General features: G+C 36.5%; 1 long non-coding RNA gene across 6 annotated transcripts in view; it reads left to right on the top strand.

The window, feature by feature from the left end:
• Window positions 1–17,458, top strand: part of LOC131413585 (uncharacterized) — a 107,222-nt gene extending 89,764 nt beyond the window's left edge. For 4 of the 6 annotated variants that reach the window (XR_009221981.1, XR_009221983.1, XR_009221978.1 and 1 more), the window contains 3 exons: window positions 2,082–2,156; window positions 8,647–8,746; window positions 10,445–10,606. This is a non-coding gene — a long non-coding RNA (uncharacterized LOC131413585). Of the gene's footprint in view, window positions 1–2,081; window positions 2,157–8,646; window positions 8,747–10,444; window positions 10,607–11,368 lie in introns of those variants that run through there. The other 2 variants (XR_009221982.1, XR_009221979.1) reach the window with 2 other exon arrangements.
• The last annotated feature ends 2,580 nt before the right edge of the window (window positions 17,459–20,038 follow it).

The raw sequence follows: 20,038 nt of genomic DNA, 5'->3' as shown, positions 1-20,038 counted from the left end.
CTGATGCTTTTCTTCCACATACAAAATATTTTAAAATTTAAAAAATAGATTGTTAAAAACTGCAAATGCAATTCACAACAATTCTGTGGCTTGATAGAGAGAAAATAAAGTGTAAGAAATTATAGTTTTATAACATAAAAGGGGATACTTGGTGGAAATTCTCATGGAAAAAAATGAATCACATAGAAAATGATCACTCCTTACAAGGGAAAGATTTGTTCAAAATGCATCAGGGGAATTTAATTTAAACACACAGAATTACTATTGTGCATATGAAACACTAGTAAATATTACTGTTGGAGGCTATGAAATTATTTTATCTCAAAGACTATAGCTGTTCTAGAAATAAATAATTGCTGGATCAACTCAGGCCTGTTTCAGAAAGCATATTCCTATTTTATTCATGTTCAAGAAAATAAAATCTCCACATTTAAATATAATCCATTGGTCTTATCCCTTTTTTTTTTTAATTTTGGATTTTAGTAAAAGAACAAAAATGAGTTTAATAGGAGTCTGGGCTCAGCAAGTCTGTACTGCTCACTCCACATTTTGGCTTAGAATTTGATGTATAACCTGGTTTTTAGGAACAGGTTTCAGTGCAGTCCTGCAGGGAAGCAGAGATAAACACAGGTGACCTCTGATGCTCTCTCCCATAGCTGAGGATCTATTAGTTTACATTCATTAAGCTGTTGGTAAGTTCAAAGCACTCAGCCTGATTATTCCCTTTTTCTCCTGGGATGATGTTCTTTCTGGGTAGAGGGGAAAAAAATTCAATCCAAGTCAAGACCCTATTCTTTTCCTCTGGAATTCTCTCCCTGCTCTAGCTTATACTAGGCAGCAGAGAACATCTTGCACAAAGTCCACTGAGCAAATTCTCTTTATTCCATCGAGGAGAAAGTTGCTAGAGAGAAAGGTCACTATTCTGTTCTTTCTTATAGTGCCCAAAGTGAATTTTTCAATTAATATTTATTTTTCGAGGGCCGACTTTGTGACTGCATAGGTTGATGGGTCATATTGCTTTGCACTGGGAAAAGGTCCAAATGTCATCAGTATAATCTCACTCCGTGGTTGTGGAAAACATCTCATCCTCTGAGCCATAGAAGCTGACTTCCTTACCTTTGCTTTCAATGTAAGTCTCTGTTTTATTAGAGAATATAGTGCATCATCAATTTTCTCAGATGATTTCAGGAAAATCTCCCCGTCCTTAAATGAGTTAATGGACACGAATATTTCTCTATAAATTAGGATAAAATATATAAATATAAAGAATAGCTATTGTTTTATTAATGGGTAGGAATCCAAAAATTATAAAAAGTCTGCCACTTGTGAGTATAGTTTTAAGTACAGGGCATCTGCTCTGTGCACAAGTATCCGGAAGGTGAAAGAACACTCCATGACACCTAGAGAAGACTAGTTCAGCACAGAGCCAGTCTTGAAAGAGTTTAAGATTCTAAGAGTCTCAGATTTCTTCACCAAACCCTGTCCCTTTGAAATCATCATTATTAGGGTTAGTGCAAGAAAAGCTTGCCAACTTTCCTTAAGAGATAGCATACAGAGAAAATAACACTGGCTGTAAAGCAGCCTGGGCTTCATGAACTGGGCAGCTCAAGGTGGGGGCAACTACTCCAGGAACTCTGTGCACTCCAAGCCCCTGCAACTACTCCAAAGATTCAGAATATTTTTCCAACTTGCAACCCTACGGGAGCACATAAGTGTTAGCCAACAAAAGAAATGTTCTTTATGTTGGAGAACATAGAATTCTTTCTTTGTTCTGTTGCCACCTCAGGCCCTAAGATTAAGGATGAGTGAGCCAGAAAACACAAAACCTTTGGTGACAGGTAAAAAGTACCTTAGATGGCGCTAGTACAGGCAACCCTCATGGATATGATGTCTAAAAAAGTCTGTGTAGGTGAGTACGTGTTTGGTGTGTATGGATGCATACATCTGTGGAGATTTCAAGGCTGTGTGTGCTTGTGTGTGTGTGTGTGTGTGTGTGTGTATGCACACATGCACTGGAGCTATGCAATGGGGAAGAAGAATCCCAATCAATGAAACCTCTGTCTTCTTGTGTCTCTGGCCAGTCCTGTTTTCTGTACCTGCCTCTAGCATGACTCCATCAAAGGTTCTCCAGCACCGTATGAAGACATGATAGTCAGGTATGAAGCTGAGTCTGAGTGGAGAATTGAAGCAGAGGGGTAATGCATGGACCGTTTTATGAAAAGTTAAATAAGATGGAAGAACTATGAAGAGGCAGAAATGGCTAGAGGTAGAAACTTATAAAGAAAGGCATGGAGAAAGTCAGGAGAAGGAAGGTGGCAACTGAGAGTGGGGGCTCCTCCTTTGGTGCTCCCACCATTGACTGGACCTCCATCAAGCAAGCCTGACACTTGCCCATGGCAGAAGTTAGTCTCGGTAGTCATTCCTGAGGACACTAGGGTTATTGAAGACACTTTTTTAAACATACAATACTACCTGGGATCCCCTAGAGGATAAAATACTTATTTGAAAATCCTAAAGTAATAATTGGCCAAATGCAGGGCTCCAAAGAAAATATACAGCATCTTCACGTTTCAAGCGGCCTTTTACAACAAAAGTTTTCAAGATCTTGGTGGAAGACAGATTTTTTTTTCTCCTAGGCCGGCTGTGCTGTAAATTTTCTCAGTCTATTGGAATTTACTGCTCTTTTCACCTAAAATCACTGTAAATGTTGTGACATGTCTAAAAATGTGTCTGCCTCTCCTCTGTTTCATCTAGCCTCAAACTATGTTTCTTTATAATTTGACCATGCACTTTCAAAGAGTGCATTACTATCTTCCTCGTTAGGGCCTGTTCTTTATTTTTCATATGGGAAATAGCTTTTATTTGACTTGAGTGAGATGCCATAGAAGGAGATTAACTGATCCATAGATAAATTCTTTTGCACATAGGCTGAGCACAGGAAAAACATAACCAGCTAAATAAATAAACTTACTTGAATCAAACAAATTTGAGTAAAAAATAAAAAGTACGGGCAAAGTAGAATTGTAACTTAAATTGTAATGCTAAATCGGCAATATAAATTTGTTAAAACTGGCTCAATATTGAGAGTGGAAAGGATCAGTATTGAGATTTTTCCCAAACTGGAAGATACGGTCACCCTGTTGATAGCCTTTATCTTCCTCTGCACTTAGCTCTATAACCCGGATGAATTACTTAACCTTGATGGGAATTAACCAGTGATGAGGAAAGTGAGCTCTGATGCTGGACTTAAATCTTGGCTGTACTACTTACTAGCTGTGCCAGCAAAAGCCCCCAGGTAGAGTTGGGTGCACAGTCAGTAACACAGATTGGAGCTAAAGGAACTGGTGCTATAAGGAAGCACTTGTTCTGCCAGGGCCTCACCCCTATGACACACTGAAGAACGAGTTATGGAAAATGTCCCTGGAGTTGTATTCCAGGAGACAGTAGGCCACTGCTTTTTCTCCTAAAATTCCCTCAGCCTCAGAAATAAAAAAGGCTAATGATATTGACGAACTGGTAAATTTCATGTTAGTTTCTTCACCATTATACCTATCCTCCTACCCAGGTCAGCTCTATCCTGACTTCACCCAGCCCAGCCCAGTGAGAAAACCAACCATGACATACTCACTCGATTCAAAGACACATCTGTATAATTCCCTTTTAATATCATGATAAGAATATAGAATTTGTGAAATTTAGCATAGCGTTGAAAACCAGGGAAATTTCCTTCTATCACTCTGTCCTAAGATTATGCCCATTTCCAAAGAGCAACAGTGAATTTTTATTTTGTTTTTGAGGTAATCACCTCATTATTTTAAGCTACATGTTGGGAGAAAAAAACGTTTAAAGCTCTTCCCTTACAAAAAGGGAGTTATACAACAGGGATATTAGAAGAAAGAAAATATAAATGAGTTATTCCTGGGCCCAAGTTTCCCAACAAGAGGTTACCATCCATTTCCTGAGTTCTCTCCACTGTCATTAATGTGACAAGAAGTCTTAGCCTTGTTTGTTCCTATCAGAAAAATAAGTTCTTCTTGGATTACATGCAGGCCCAGCTTCAAGCAGTCATTCAATCAAGAGGAAATGTTGCTTTTAAGTTTTAGTGCTTTGTAATGTTCTGTAAGAAGCCATAATCCACTTTACTAGATGAAAGGAAGCAAATGGAGACACTGTGTGTGTGTACAAATGTATGTGTGTGTCCCAAAGCAGCTTCCTTCTCCTTCTACATCATCAGCAGGACCAAAGAGTTGATACAGGTTACTTACGCAAAAATTTCCCAGTCATGCAAAACCGTTGGGTTTAATAAGGCCAATTTACAGTCTAAAAAAATCAGCTGCCTGATTTTTCAAACAGGTCATGTGAGAAAATTATACAGAAAAATGAGGAAATGAAAATACCAAAGGTGATTAGATAAGAAAAACGTCACTTTATAATACCTTTTTTTCCCCCCAAGCAGCCACCTCTAGACCTAGTTTAAAGGGCTGATTGCTTTATTTAAAGTCCAGATTTCTGACACAAAATTCAGTGGCCAATGTATGATATTATTAAATTTTGGAAAGAAAACCTAATTGGGCTTTGCATAGGGTTGGCTAAATGAATCATTCTCTAATATTAGTGACTTCATGCCTTAATAAATTATCTAAAGAGTTATTCAACAAGCCATTTTTAAAGATAGCCATAGAAATATATATAACTTTAATTATAGGACATTGAAGCAATAAAATCGTGATTATATATCTATGTAAAGAGCAATAGAAAATATAAGAAACAATAAGTCAAAATAGTTTCTGTTAAATTGAAATGCATCATGTATGTTTATTCAAGTGTCGTCAACAAACAAATATTAAAATAAATTGATAGGATGTGGATTTCTCTCAGTCCTTCCAGTCAGGTTCACAAAGTGTGACTGCATTGTGAGATATAAATGTTATACGATTTTTGTAACATAATGATACTTTCACTTAAATACGAGAAGAAATACACAAATCTAAATCACAAATGGGTTAATTGGGCTGCTTATGTGATCAAACACCTGGTTTGAATCTCAGTTCTACTCTTTTCTAATGATATAACCTTGGTAAAGTTGTCTAACTTTTGGAGCCTTAGCTTTTCTCCATATAAGTTGTTTTCAACTTCTTCTAAAGATTAAATGATAGTTATTAATAGAATTATTGACCTAGAGAGGCATTTTGAGATCATCTAGTCCAATTCTTCATTCTATAGGTGATGATAGGTCTAAGGTCCAGAGATTTAACTGATTTGCCCAGGTCAATGTGGCATTATCAGCAGAGCTGGTGTACAGCCTGTGTTTCCTTCATCACCATACATTGTGCCTTCTATTCTAGAACTCTGCCTTTTGACACTTTAGCAATTAGAACTCTTGGTTCAATTTCTGAAACATTTATGTTAAAATCTACCCAATATTTCATTTTTCTATATGTTTTCCTCCAAAATATTTCCACAATATGGGACATTGTGAACCTAAACTGAGGACCTCAAATATCAATAAAACTTTAGCTAAACTTAGTTGTATTCCTTGGTTATTTGTATCTGATAAAATCTCTCAGAAATAATACCAGTGATTCCTGTTTTCCTAAACTGTAACTAGTGCTTCTCTGAACTGGAGACTTTAGTAAATACAATTACATAGCGTCCTCACATAAAAATTAATGTAAATAAGTTTAAATAAATTTAAAGTTATGGTAATGTAATATTCCATGAATTAGGTTTCTAATTTCTGAGATATTGGGCTTAAAACCGCAATGATATGACAAATTTCATTGAAATAAAAGATGTGTGGCTGTTTTGGATTATCTACTCTTTCAAATGATGTTTTTCAAATTAGCTACTATCAAAGCTGTTATAAGAACAAGATAATATAAACACATTCATACAAAATTATAAATTAGTGTCAGTAGCTTAATCTATTATCCTTTCCAAAGATAACTGAATTTTATTAAGCAAAAGCAAGACTTTAGCACAAAGAAGAGAACTATAATTATTGACTTCTAGAAAGGAAGGCAATCAAGGCCAGCAGATACATCTTTCAACCCATGCTGCAGAGTGACTGCCTCCTCAATCCATACCCCAAACCAATAGTTCTCCAACCTTAGTGTGTATTAGAATCACATGGAGGGCTTGTTAAATCCAGATCGTTGTCTCCCATCTCAAGTTTCTAATTCAACCTTCTAAGGTGATGCTAACCCGGTGGGTCGCACTTGGGGAAACTTTAGCCTAGAGTGGCCACTGATTCAAATGATAATATAATAGGTTAGAGGATATTAGCATTACTCTTTTAGGCAACTGTACATCACAGGTACAATATAAGAAAGTAGGATTGGAATGTCTCAGGATCAGATCTGTATGACTTCCATTGTAAGAAGGTGGCTTATGGCCATGGAACCTATAAAATAGCCCAAATCAAGTGGAATGTAGAGGCAAAGCATCCAGTCAGAAAAGAGCAGATGAGAAGTGAAGAAATACATAAGGAATGGCAAACAGAACAGTTGTTCCAACATTGGGTAAAGCATACACAACTGAGTAAACAGAAATGCCAGTGGGATATGATGCTATGACCTGAGCTATTAAACCACAAAATGTGAGGAGGCAACGTGCCCTCATAGTGTGGATATAAAACCACATTGCAACAGAAGCCACCTACTCTAGAGCCCCATATCTACAGTCCTTATCTGCTTTCCTGCTTTCTTGACCTAATAACCCCCACCTCACCATCAAGCTCCAAGTTTGCACTTCCCATATGACCTCTTCTACTTTATCTTATCACCAACCCAAGACCTTGATTATTAACCCTTTCAAATCTCAGTACATTAAACTCTAAATCAGGCACCCACAGAGTACAAGTTCTTGCCTAGGGCATGTCCCCTGCTCTCTGCTTGAAAGGAAAGCCAAACAATAATTCTTGTTAGACTCCCCAAGGTTACAAGCAGTGACTAATACTGAGGTGGGATATACACTCAGGAAACTGAATAATCTGTGAGAACTGACCACTCTTGTACACACACGCACCCTACTTCTCCCTATATCCAGGGCTCCAGAGAGAGCCATTATGAACTTTTGCAGGTAGCAATAAGAAGATGCAAAATAAAGTGTCGGTAATGAATTTGGGAGATGGAATTAAGGAACTTAATTCCAATTAATTAAGATACCCAAGATTAGCCTATGTGCTGGGAGAGGATTGTTAACTGCTCTGAGCTTACTAGAATGCTAGATATTTTCCATACTTTACCTTTACTTCCACAATATTCTTTAAAGATAATTTCCTCTATCACCATTTTACAGATGAAGATACTAAGACTTAGAGGGGACTTGTTCTAGGCCAGGAAGTAACAACAAAGCTGGAATTAAACAGTGTCTAATCTTGTTTCTTTAAAGAATTATCGTGAATATTTAAAATTGAAATCAAGTAAATAATTGAAATTTTTATTATTATTATTATTATTTTTCTGAAGGTAGAAGAATCAGAATGCCCCAGAAACTCTATTTTCTAATGCCTTTCTCAACAGTAATAAGTACTTCACAAGCATTATTTTAAATATTTTTACATTCCCTCACAAAAACCTTATGAGGGGCTGTGATTTGTGATTTTAAAGATGAAGAAACCGAGGCATCAGGCGCTTAGGAAAAGCATCCATCCAAGTGGCAGGGAAGGTACTCAAATCAGGATCTATGTGACTCCAAGGTTTTATCCACTCCACTCTTCGGTTTCTTTAGCTTTCTACTGGCATCCATAGAGGTCAGGATCCGGCCAAAATAATTTACTCCAAGAGGACCAATGAACGTATTTTGTGCCGGGACTTGCACTGTAGTGAGTATTCCTAAAACATAATTGTGCGTGCTGACGTGCTAAAGGTTCAGCGTCTTTTTTCTACCAAAGAATTAATATGAAGATTCTTTTCACGGCTTATAAGGCTCTTCATAATTTTTCATGTGCCAGTAGGCCCATCCACAGGCCCCGCCCCTTACCATAGCTGATTGGATAAGGGAGATATCTGACCCAAGGGCAGCCAATCCATAGGCTTTCCAGGGTCCCCTATATTGGGTTCTGACAAGCTGGACCCATCATTCCGTTTTTTAAATTTAAACTGAGAAACAGAGGAAAGATGCAAAATAGCAATGGGACAGAGACAGAATACCTTATATGAAATGGCAGCATGCCATGTGGTGAAGGTTAAGGCCCTAAAGACAGACTCGAGGATAAAACTCTTGATGAAGAATATGTGCATAAACATTGTAGGTATGAAACATTGACATTTTATGTTCTCCACTGAATACTTTCAAAGCACTCAATGATATTCTCCCCATATTTATTAAGTAAATGAGTTTTAAAGACTATCCCGGAGCTGTTAAACAGCTTTAGCATGTTTTCTCAGCTAGCATCCTTTAAGAATCTCTGTTAAATTACAAAAAAAAAAAAACAAAAAACAATTTAAATGGTAACAAATGCATCAAGTTAATAATATTTACATTTAAGTGATGGAAAATTCCTAAAAGTAAGAAAAAGGAAGACTTTATGTTTCCAATGTCCTATAAAAAAATATGAGTAATTTAAAAGTGTATAATAGATTTTAAATTAAATGTGTAAAAGCTCTTGCTTTGCCAGTTTCTGATTCTTTACATATATTCAAGGTCAAAACCCATTATACTGATGTCCTCTCCCATGGAATACAGAAGAAAACCCAAATCTGGAGTCAGTTCTGGGTGCAAATCATCTGCTGATACTTATCAGGTAAATGACTGCAGATGAGGAAAATCCACTCTGGGCAATATTTTACTCCTCTGTAAAAGATATGATATACTAATTCACACTCAACCTCATTATCATTGTTTGGGTTAAAGGAGCACTATGAATAATATAATGTTCTTTTATCAGCCTCATGTTTTATCTTATAAAATACTGCTTCAATATCTATCACCTAGGGCTTAAAAGTAGTTTTTATTATAAACAGAGTGTGGCTCAAATTGTTTATGAAAAAGTAGGTCTGATATATACTTAGGATATCAGCTGTCATATCTCTTCCTCCATATTCGGTGACTTATAAATCCAATGTACTCTTAGAGCGGACATCATTTAATAAACTCTTAGCATTTTCCCAGAGTGACACAGCAAAGGCTTTCAGAAATCAGTCGTAGAAATTCAGTATATCTCCAGGAATCTGGTCAAAAACTAACAAATTTAAATTTTCTATTGTCATTCTGGTTCAGATCTCACCAAATCTACTGTTTTTTGGTGTCCCTAACATCACTAGTCTGACTTCCAGACATATATATCATACCTTTCTCACGAGTTCCTCATTTTTATAAAGAGAACATGTAGTAAATGATATTTACACTCCACTTGAAAACTTCAAGCACGAGTGTCCAGTCTTGTGTTCCCCAAATGCAGCCGGGGAAGCTGCTTTCACAACACTGTTAATGCTTCATTACCAAGCCAGATGTGGTGACAGCAGCATTCTCTTTGACAGTTCAAATGGCACATTTCTGAGAGAGTGTTTAATTCAAGGCTACAAGTGGACAGAGCTATCCAGACCTCTGAAGCACCCTTATTATGGGTTTCAATTGTGTCACTGATATTTTCCCCCTTTTTAATAGGTGAGGCAGCTGACAACTGAATTAGCACACTCTCCTTAGTATGCCAGTGGCTCATGACAATAGCCTAAGGGGGAAGATATAGATAACTGAGAAGTTTTCTCACCGTTGTGATATATTTTTTCATACGGTTAATAAGGCAATTGAAATGACATTCTGTCACAGTGGTGTAATACCATGAGCTTGTGGTTTCCCTATGCTACCACTAGGAGGAGATACTTTTTCTTTAATATTTTTTAAAAAGAGAAGAGGAATAAGAAATAAAAATATGCTTAACAATGTGACAGTCTGCAAACTTGAATGTCCCTTAGTGTAATTAGATGCCAGCAGCACCTAATGCTAATGGGAGGGGCTCTGTGCCAGGTTGGGCTTGTTCTGGTGAGGAAAAAGTTAAGTAGAATTAATAAAGAAAACTTAAAAACTTAAAGAAAATAGTTTATTATCAAACAGCATTAAAAGGTATAAAAGCTAAACATATGTGATCTACTCTCCTTAAACAAAATTTTTTCTCCCTCGATAAGTGGGATTTTGCAGGCAGGACCGTTTTAAGATCTTCCTTTGCCTTAAACCCTCTTACTATTAGAGGTCCCTATCAGATATTAAAATGTATTTACATTGCACATTACATAAACATGTATGTATGTATGTATGTATACAGGTATGAGAAGTTTTAGTTGACTAATTGGCATATTATTACATTTTGAATACATTTAACTAAACATAAGATGATTATAATTTTATAATTTCCATTTATATTTTGGAGCCAACATTTTTTTCCTATGTCCTTTATACTTTCATTGGCTCTTGAAAAACTCACAGGTCCTTTTATATCTCCTAGATGAAACAACATCTTTGAGAGATGTACTCTTCAGGATGGGTCTGTCCAAATGCTAGAAGATGAGAATTCTCAACTGTGGTGAGAAAAAGGTTTCTGCTTGGTCTCATGACAGCCTCATGATACAATGTGAATATTCAGAGTGTGAAGATTATATTATCAAATATTAGTATCAAAAATATTATTTAATATGCTTTTATGTATTAAATATTAATCTATTATATGTTAATATTATCAAATATTATCCACTTTGTTATATCGGTTAAAAATATTTATTGGGGAAGAGTGAGCAGGAGTGAACTAGTTATGTAAGCAATAACTTAAACAAACTTACTTAAGCAGTTCCCTAAAAGAAGAAGGGTTAGGGAAGGTTTGTTACCCACCTGTGTTCAACTCCAGGCTTATCAATCTACTCACTGCTACCAAGTATCCTGTCTGATGAGTCTCTCTAAGATCTATGAAAATAGACCTCTGTCACCTGCAGCTAACACGTCACATGTACTTCACCTTTGAAGTTTAATGTTCTATAAGACAGACATTATTCATCTCCAAAAGGAGAGATTTTTTTTTTCTTTTCATTTTGGTGAGAACCTTAAAACTCAGGAAACAAGGATATAGCTCAAAACTATATGCAACTTTTTAACAACTTCACAATTTTCAGTTTGTCTCTAAAGTGTAGATTTTGTTATCCTCACTGCAAAGAGAGGAAACTAGATGTCATGAAATAGGAAGATTGACCTAGGGTAACAGAACTAATTAAATGATGGAGTTATAACTAAGAGACGTTGACATTCCAACTCCACTTCCCTTTCCATTGGCTCATGTCCCTAGCTAGGTAAAGAAAGAAGAGATGCTCACTGTATTTAAATATGACCCCTTTTTACCATTTCCTATGATTTTATTTTATTTTATTTATTTGTCCCCCAGATATAACAGAAGATAAACTTCCTTACTCATTAAAGCGAGCAAAACTCACTCTCCCTGATTTCTGTGAGTTGTATATTAATGTGGTCTACAGTAGCCTGACTGTGGTAGTAGCCTGAAGATTTGAGGGCTGTTTATATGATGAAGTTCAAATAATTCTCTATATATGTCAACATTTTGTGTTTCAAATGAAAAATTACTATAGGAAATTGATAAGAAATGATGAAATTTTAAAGTACTAAATAGTTAATCAATTATGTAACCTCAAATATCTATTATTGTCCAAAAGGAAATAATTGGCACGTGCCCTAGTTCCTTGGAATCCCCATGGGTAACACAAAGACTTGCCAGAGTGAGAGTTCAAAAACGCTTACATTGGCTGGGACCTAAGAAGGAATTTCTAGGTAAGGCAATAATGCTTTGGAAAAGAAGTCCTAAACATCAAATTCAAGGAGCAGAGCAAGAGTGGGTGCCAAAGGGAAAAGTCAGCAATTTAGAGCAGTTCTGTCCTGATCATCATCAGGTTGGGAGGAAAAGCTTGCATTGGTGTTTTAAGGCCCCAGATTTGACTATCAAACATTTTTTTGACAGTCTAGCCAACCAGGGATATAGCTCCCAAGGGCCTTTAGCTGATACTGACTCAAGTCACGCATTTCCTCAGCTACATGGTACGGGGAAAGGGGAAATGACAAGAGTCACAGGCATGATTTCTGAGGGTCTTTCTAATGCCTCTCAAATGGATTCTGCTGCATATTCTCATAAGCCAACGTGAAGAAGAGTCTGTGTGTACAGGAAACACATAACCCTCCACCTATATTACAAGGCAGGTTCCAGAAACAAAAAGAATCTACTTAGGCTTGGAATCCTCTGCCTCAGATGACTCAGGCAGAACTAGTCCATGGTAACATGATACATATCATCATAAAAGTAGGCTTCAGTTAAGACATAACAAGTTATATCTCTTTAGTACAATAATTTCAGAGTTAATAATTTGCAAAGTATAGAAACAAAGTCATGTTCTTCAAATAATACTGGACTATGTGGTTCAAGTAGAAAATAATATTCATTCTGTTGAGTTGTGCTGGCTTATGGGTAACTTAGGAGGAAGCCTACAATCTTTACCTTTGGTGAATTGAACTACAATAAAGGCATCCACCACCTTGCTGCCATTGTTAGGACCAGAATCCCCTACCCACATTTCAGGACCAGCAAAACATGAGTAAAGGAGAGCTATCATTAGCTTTCCAAGGCATGAAGTTTTACAACACTGGAGGACAGGCCAAGGGCCAGGACTGCTTTCTCATATTGGGATGTCTGGAGTTCCATGAGGGAGAGGATTGGAGGCACCAGGTATTGGGAACTTTAAGATAGACGAAAGGAGGTAGACTGTGGGAAGTGAACAAAAAGAAAAAGTGAAAGTTAGGTGGCACCCACTTACAAAAGAACTGCTCAACCTCTGACAGAGTTCAGCGTGCAGTTCTGAGAGGTTGGGGAAATTCCTCGGAGAGTTTCCTCTCCCTGATTACCAGGCTGAGGAGGTATTGACAACCCCACCGTGAACCACTCAGTGAAGACAGACGCAAACAGGCAGACAACTCCTCTAGCACAAGATTCTTAAAGATAATTTTCTGTAAATTTTCTCCCTCCCAGGACAGCGGTGGATACTGGTTTCAGAATAACATATAGAGTCCTTTACCACACTTGAGTGTATCTATTTGTAGATTCTTCTGCCTGGGCAAAGCAGACATTAGGGCAGGCTTTTTGCATGTTTCTCTTAAGTAATACAGCTTTTGCCAAGGCAATGTAGACCTGAAATAGCAATTTGGCACATGTCAGGATGAGCACATGTGTGGGGCTTAGGAAAGAGAAGGCAGAACTAGGTTTCCTAACATCTAGTACTCAAATGCGACAACCCCTTTAGGAGAGAGATTAGATTTTCTACGTGGAAGTGTGATTTGAGCCTTTTTAGCTCACTACTACATTGCTTCAATTTATTCTTGTGATATAGTAATACCCAGGAAGCGTTGCTGCTCTAGTAAAGGCATAGTCTCTGTTTTTTATGAAGTTTAGTAACCACAGGAGCTTAGTGTCACTGCACACAAAACCAAGAATGAAATAAATGTCATCTGAGTGTTTTCTGTGTATATTTAAATACCGTTGATGGATCTACTAGAACACTATTTTACAAAATATTTTAATACATGTTTTAAAATATGCAAAACTTTAACTAACAGAATCTGAGCAGGAAAAGAATATCCAGGGAAATGCATAGGAGGAAGTTATAAAAATTTCAGTGAAGTTTGCATGTATGTTTAACTTTCATATAATAAATATTACGAGATTGACTTTAGTTTCTTTGAATCTGAATGAATCAGAATATTCCATTCCTTTCTTTCTCTAATCTTGTTATAGGTTAAGTGAAAATAAAGAAACCCTTAGTTAGTGCTTTTTAGCACATTGATAATGCTCAACTGTTTTTCTCAAATTTTATTCCTAACATCCATCCACTCACCCCACCGTGGTCCTTACCTGCATATGCCAATTCCTAGTACATCAGTAGAATAGTTCTCAACAGATAGTTGATTATACCCACTGCTCTCCATCCCAAATACTGTACTGTTATTCTTTTCACCTATTGGTGAGGTTCAGAGCACTGCCTTTAATCTCTCTGTGCTATACCTAAGCATGAAACAAGCATGGATACTAACTAAAGTTGTGAATCTAACCCTAAAGGAAGGAGACATGGAAGGCGAAGAGGAGCTCTCAGGAAATCAAAAGCTAGAGGGAAGTTTGCTTTGGACAAGAGTATTAGCAAGGGGCTTACCTCCCCTACTCTCAAGAGCACATGTACAAAAGGGCATTCTCTGAGACTTCTCCATTTCCCATTTTCTTGAGAAGCTCTGAACTGAATGTCACAAAACTTTGTAATGGTCTTACGATCCTGCAGACCTGATTTCTGCAAGTTGCCAATCCATTTTCTCCTTTTGAGAAGGATGCCTCAGGAAGTTATTTTCACTCTTATATTTTTCTTGGAACAAAAAGAATTAGCTCACTGTTAAGGACAAAATCATTAAGTGTTCCACTCTCCTCTGTGTAATACATAACCTAAGGAAAGAACAAATTCTTGCCCTCAAGGATCCTACAATCTCTGTTAAAACACTGGATATGCATTAGCATTTTAATAGTGCAATAATTCTGTGATGCTGTTGGAAATGCTTTACTTAAGTGGGCACAACAGCTACATTTTATTCTAATGAAAATTCATTGGCAATACTGGTTAGCATTTGCCAGTGGGAAGTGGCTATTAACCTTGATGTATGTGTGTACACCCACATATAGTGGCCGTGTCTCTACCAGGAGTACATTTTCTAAGGTACAAACGGGGGTGGAGGGAGTGAGTGAGGAGAGACCATCTTCATGCTCTATTTACTGTATTTGGTATGTTTGAAACTAGAGGAGGGTGGAGAGGTGGTCCCAGACCTCAGGTATAGGTGAAGGATCAAACTTGTCTGATCAGTAACAACTCTTCTTAAATCTCTTCCTTTTGATATCAGAAAAAAGAAAATGGTCCTGTTCTTTAGTTTTCAAGTTATTGATGGTCATCTACTATCTGGTAATTGTTTTTAATCATCCAGATGCATGGCATAAAAGCACTAACCCCCCATAAAAAGCACTAATATTGTTTTTTGATAATCATAATAATGCTAGTACTAATAATAATGGCTACAATTTATAGGGCTGTTAAAAAGGCGCTTTCCATATAAGAGTCCATTTAATTCTCACCACAACTTTAAGGTAAATATTAATATTGCCCAAGATTTCACAATATGTGCCAGTGGGTCCGATATTCTTGCTTAGCTTTGCTTGCTCAAACTCAGTATTTCTGCTCTCTGCAGTTTCTCATAAGATTAACAGTGGTCCTAATATCACTAGAATAGACAGTCTGTCATATACACAGAGCCACACATTTATGCCTATATATAAGAACCTCAGGAATAAAAGTGCCATTAAATCATAAAAAGCCCTCACAGCCACAACATCTCTAAAAACATTTTTATTACACACAAACATTTGAAAATCAACATTACCAATACTGTACAGATATATCAAACCAGAAGTAATAGAAGATTCCACTTTCAGAGACGCGGATTCTGAGACTTCATGCATCTACAATTTATTCCCGATTTAGAAACAGTGACAGCATGAAGGAAGGCTTGTCCATTTTGGAATACCATATCCTATTGCTAGCCAAACCTTCCAACCCCTTGACACTACCTTCAGTTTCAATGATGGAGTGCATTTTGTTTGTTGTTTCTTGCTTGTCTTTCTTATTTTCACTTGCTTTGATGTCTCTAATCCTACTGATCCACGCAGGTGACCAAACTTTCATCCGTAATCTGCAGCATTCAAATTAAAGGAATGGTTTATAGATTCTAGGATTTTCTGAGCACCTCAGATAAATCCTTCCTGGGCCCCTCATGAACGGATAAAACCAGAAGCAGAGGATGAAGTTAAATTGATCCCAATCAATGCACCACAAAGCATCAAATTGCATTCACTGCCAGTCAACAAGCAAATAAAGATCTGTTCCTCCCCATTTTAAAAATAAATCTTGTTTTTATTACGTTTTACTTTTTTTCCTACTGCCAGTTGATCACAAGTTGGTTTTTTCTAGCAGGTAAAGATTCACGGGAGTAATTCGTCCTTCATTAGGTGATAAACAGCTTTTAAATTTCCACAGAATTCAGTTTCTTATTGCTCCCTTCAACCGAACACTTCTGAAACGCTTATGCTCTTGTGTTACATTAAGAACAAATATAATCCTTTTTTCATAGCAAAATTCTATATGTCTTTAAAGAAAACAGATAGAATGGAAATAAGTGCACTTTTTCCCAGTCACATTAAACAGAAAGGTTAAGCTCCCACTGACAGGAAAGATGTATTTGCAAGTGATTAGTTATATTTCTATCATAGTGCTTGTCTGTGTTCTTCCTTTGATGTTTAAACAAAGCTCTTGAACACGCTGGGTTGTATGCTCTGATGTTGATTTATAGGTAGAACTGAATTCCAAACACTAAGCCAGTAGGTAGGCTTTAATAAAAGGCACAGACTTTCCCCCTGCTAGTTAGTGTGTGACTAAGCGATATTGTTCTAGGGCCCCAATCTGTCAAGACAGGTGTACAATGAGGGGGTCCTTCAGGCTCAAAGACTCGAGCTCTCCACAGAGGGCCACATTCTACTCTACAAGACTGCTGGGTTTTAAACCCTTAGAAGAAAAATAATCCGTGTTTAAAAGAAAAAGGAAATTTTTTTGTTCAACAATGACACACCTTCATTTAGAAGGGAGGGAGAAGCTGAGGGTGATCAGGCGGTCAGATGGCAGAGGAGATTCACGCCAGGCAGTGCCAGTCCTAAAACAAGCACATCAGAAGAATGGTAGAGCATCTTCCACAGCCTCATCCATGCCTAACTGGCTGACATCTCTCAGTGTGCTGGAGGGTGGGGATCCAGACAGCATCATGGGCAGTTCAATGAAGCTATCTGCTTGAGCTGCAAAAGGAGGAAAAATTAATGTAATACAGATATTTGGTTAAAATAACAGAGGCTTCCCCATCTGGCCAAGCCCAGGGAGATGTGAATTACTGCAGTCAGAAAATGAGGGCATGTGTAACACAGCCGTCTACCAACTTCATATTGTCAACACACATGAAATGTCTAGGACCACGCTATCATTTGAAGAAAGAGCAGCTTACTATGCAGTATTGCCAGAAATGCTTCATTTTCACCTGGATATTTTGCAATGCATTTTCCAAGTAATAAATTGCAATCTCTACTTTACATCCAGTTTATTTTAGGACTTTCTAGGTGCAAGCCCAGAAATGTAATGCATGTAAGCTCTTTAAGGCCAGAGAATAGATTTTACAGACAAACAGGCAAACAATCTAATAACAGTAGCATGTATTGCTTTTGTAAAAGGAATAAATGCATATGTTGTATAAAATATGTAATAAATAGAAAATTTACAAACAATGATACCACCAGCTAAAGTTAATTACTTTTGCCTTCCCTTCCAAACCTTTTTATATCATTTGCATAGGAATATATCAACATATAGATGTATGTATATATATAAATTTATATATATGTATAAGTATACATATCATACACATATATGTATAAATATATATTTACAAACACAAGGTATATGTTCTGTTTTGTAATTTTCTTTTCCCACTTTTATTGTAAATACATTCCATGTAAAAAAAGAATTTACAACTTCATTTTAATGGTGAAAGATTCTCAATAATTGCAAGTTTAGATTTTTCTCCAAATTTTATTATTATAAACATATGCAAAAGATCTTAAATATAGTAGATTTAAATATTTGCTTTCTGATTTAATGAACTCATGAAAATGAGAATCCTTTATCACATACTCATTTTTCTCAGTGCCCAATTTTCCCATTAAACGTACTTGTATCTTTTTCCTAGATGATGTTCCATTAACAATTGGGAATTATTAATTTGGACTTAAAAAGAAAAATTTTTTTGTTCCTAATTTGCTCTAAGGAGTTTATACCAAATTGCATGCTAACTCATAATTTTCTTGTAGATGACCCTTGAGAGTGGGAAGAACTGGCAAATATTCTTGTCATCACTCAATACTATAAAAAATCTAAGGACCACAGGACACTCTAATAAAACCTTCCTAAAAATTGATGTTTGAGACTCAAATATCTTTAATTAACACATCTTTTCATCATTTTCAGTTCAATCAATGCATATCTAAACTTAGTTCCTACTTTCACAATTATGAAAAAAAGCATTTATTATTTATGCCTACTGTACCATGTGTCAATATTTACAATCATTTGGCTAAATTTCCATTTGTCACCCACCCTCATGAGTTTTGATTCTTTATTAATTAATACTATTTTCCTCTTCTTAGTCATCTTTTTTTCACTTGTATCCTTCAATTCAGCTGTCAGCAAACAATGGCTCACAGGCCAAGTCCAATCTGTGTCCTGCTTTTGTATGACCCTCAAGCTAAAAATGTTTTTTGCATTTTTAAAGTGTTATAGAAAGAAAGAAAGAATGTGCAATACAGACCATATGTGGCCTACAAATACTAAAATATGTACTCTCTGGCCCTTTACAGAAAAAGACTGCTGACCCCTGCTCTAAGCCCACAGCAGTCTAGGTTAACACTTGTTTTCCTGAAGAGATATTTGGAAACCTCAGATGACTGAATTAATCCTGACGATGATGATGGTGTTGGAGGGACAGGGAGACGGGGATGGCATTTTGTATTAAAATAAAATTAGGAAACACTGAATTAAACAAAATTAATCCATTTGGTTATTGTGGTACATCTTTGTATTTTAATACACTAATATGTGTTTTGAATTTCCAAAAGTGAGAAGACTATGCAGCAAAATGCATTGTTTTTTCAATCTTACTGATATGAAAATTTTGTTTTATAGGGATAGTGCTCTATGAAAATTTGCTTAGACACATTCTTTGAAATAAGGAGGAAATAATATTAAAAGTAAAAAGAGGATACGGTAAATTTATTTTTAGCCTACTAACAAATTCTCATTATATTCATCCTATTTTTTTTTTCCAGGATTAATTAGGCTAACATATTTTCAAGGTAAGAGTTATATTTACACACGAAAAATAAAATGTCATGGGGCCCGCCTGGTGGCATAGTGGTTAAGTTAATGAGCTCCGCTTCAGCAGCCCGGGGTTCAACAGTTCAGATCCCATGCACAGACCTATACACCGCTCATCAAGCCATGCCACGGCGGCATCTCACATACAACAAATAGAGGAAGATTGGCACAGATGTTAGCTGGGACAATCTTCCTCAAGCGAAAAAAAGAGGAAGATTGGCAGCAGATGTTAGCTCAGGGCCAGTCTTCCTCAGCAAAAAAAAAAAAAAAAGAGAGAGAGAGAAACAGAGAGAAAAGAAAAAGAAAATGTCTGACTCAGAACTTATTCAGATTTTCCAGTCATTTTCTCTTAACCTCAATTTTCTAATATTGATGATCAAAATTTGAGAGCAGAGTAGAGATGGGAGAACAGAAATATATTTATGTGGTATTATGAAAATAAGAGCTTGTTCTTTTCATTATAGTTAGTTTTCACAGACTATGAAGTGTAACATTTAATCTGTCTAATTCTGTCTTCTACCAGCAGCTCTGTGAGAGAACGGACCACATGCAACAACATAGAGAATTTAACCACAAATAAAAGAAGATGGCTGATGAAGTGTCACATTTTCCAGTTCTCAGTTGTCTGCTATGTGGCTCATTTTGAATGAAAGTTTTCTGTTTATCAGCTTTGTTTACAAGTTATTGACCTGTAAAGCCTATACCTACTATTGGACTAATTGCTCTAATCACCACATATTACATTTGTCAATCAAGATGTAAATATCGATATGTGCAGGTTCACATTTTGTTTCACCCTTGACATACACAACGTCAGAACATGTTAGATAAACTGTAAAAACTTGTAGATAAAGTGTATGCAAAAACAACATGAAAAAATTGTTCAATAATTTCCCTTACAGATTTTTAAAAACAGACTCTGTACTCATTAACTCTTGAATTGTTAGTATTTAACATTCCTCAAGTCAAAGAGCTGGACTAGAAGATCTCTAGAATTT

The sequence above is a fragment of the Diceros bicornis genome, chromosome 14 (assembly GCF_020826845.1).
Source record: "Diceros bicornis minor isolate mBicDic1 chromosome 14, mDicBic1.mat.cur, whole genome shotgun sequence".
Taxonomy (NCBI): Eukaryota; Metazoa; Chordata; class Mammalia; order Perissodactyla; family Rhinocerotidae; genus Diceros; species Diceros bicornis.
Note: the sequence above shows the minus strand (reverse complement) of the source record. Positions and strands in the feature narration are given on the sequence as shown.